The sequence below is a fragment of the Meleagris gallopavo genome, chromosome 2 (assembly GCF_000146605.3).
Source record: "Meleagris gallopavo isolate NT-WF06-2002-E0010 breed Aviagen turkey brand Nicholas breeding stock chromosome 2, Turkey_5.1, whole genome shotgun sequence".
Lineage (NCBI taxonomy): Eukaryota > Metazoa > Chordata > Aves > Galliformes > Phasianidae > Meleagris > Meleagris gallopavo.
Window position 1 is genome coordinate 36939247 of NC_015012.2, and position 1699 is coordinate 36940945.

Here is a 1699-nt window from a genome sequence, read left to right on the forward strand (position 1 = left end):
AGCAAGATCACGTTTACTTTGTTTATAGACAAAATCAAGCTAAATGATCTCTCAATCTTTTCATGTCCTTGTAATGGCTGTAAATATAATTAACAGCTTAGCTTGACATTTTGATGAGAGTCAGTCTCACAGGAAGGAGAGATGCTTGTTAATATTTGTAGTGTGGGAAATAATACTTCTGGAGCTGCTGGCTGCAGTTGAGGCGGTTCACATCGGAGTAGGGCCAGCAGGCCGCCTGGCGGCAGCGACCTCTTCCCACAGTCACCTCATCAGGAGGCACTGCTTTGTCTTCAGCCTCATCTTCTAAGGGCACATCTTTGTGCTGTACAGACTTGTTCCCCTCCTCCTGCATTTCTCCCTGACTTTGATCCGTTGATAACTCTCAGTCATGTTTGACAGACAGGTGGAGGTCACAAAGGCTGGTGTTTTCCCCAGGTTTCACTGGGGCAGCTTATGGCAGGTCGTACTGAGGTGAACACTGCGCCAGTAGAGATACGTGTTTGGTCAGACGTCAGAGAATTGTGTGGGAGCCTGTCCTTACAAATACCCCAGCCTAAGAAAAGCTGCTGAAAGAGCTTATTAGGCGTGTGGCACAAGATTCTGGCAGGCTGGGCTTCTGTCATTCTTAGTGCTGACAGAAGTACTCGCTATGGTTTCTGTGTAGAACAAAACGGATCTCAGTAGCTGGGAAACAGGCTGCCTCCATTCACATCTTCGTAGTCTTTGCTGTGGGTAATGGGCTTAAGCAAAACGGCAGTGAAAGCAACTTGTGCCTGATGCTGGGAGACTGTGGGGTAGGCACTACACATTTGCCTGCTTACACTTTACTGAAAAGTCCTTGGCTGCTTGATGCACCTGCCACGCAGACCTAAGAATTCAAAAGCAAGGCAACTAATGGGAGCGTGGTCTTTTAACTGAAAAAGCTTTCCCTCCTGTGGCACTTCTAGGATTTATCATGGAATGTGATACATAGTTTTCCTGTTGTTGTTCTTTGGTTTTCTTTTCATGTATGGTTTTTCACAGTTAGCAGGCCTGTAACCACATCCCTGAAAAGTACTTTCCCTGTGAAGCAAATGGAAGTGTAAGTAGTGCAAGGTGGCACTGGATCATGCAGAAAGCCAGTAGCATAGCTAACATTAGGCTTCTGCTCACCTTCCTTCTCCATCTTCCACCAAAAAACACAACATTTGCAGTTTTCCCTTTGTTTTGTAATGGAAATTGTATTGGCTTGTTGTCTTGTACAATCAATGCAAGGTAAGAGTGATATGTATTTTTTAAGCTTGTTATTAGTGCTTCACATTTTGGCCTAAGAATGCACAAAAATAGAAGATATGATAATTCACCTTGGTCCCCAGTGTCAAGTATTGATTGCTTATATAAATACATAGTTACTATTGACTTGGAGGTCAGCATTATTTTCTTATGACTTATGCTGCATCAGATCATATCCATGACATGTCTAAATTGTTTGTTTAAGTGAATAATAGCCTCATCTTTTTTTCCCCATCTTTCTGACTTTTTCTTGCTCTTGCTCTTTTTTGATACTACTAATTCAGAGAGAAACATCTGAATCTGTTTTCCTGAAAGCTTAGCAAGTGTTGTTACTACTTCTCAGCAGAAAGTAGAAACTTTTGCTAACAAGTAAGGAGCTTATTCATCAAAGTTTTGAAAAATTAAGCTTTCCTGTGGCCTTTTTTTT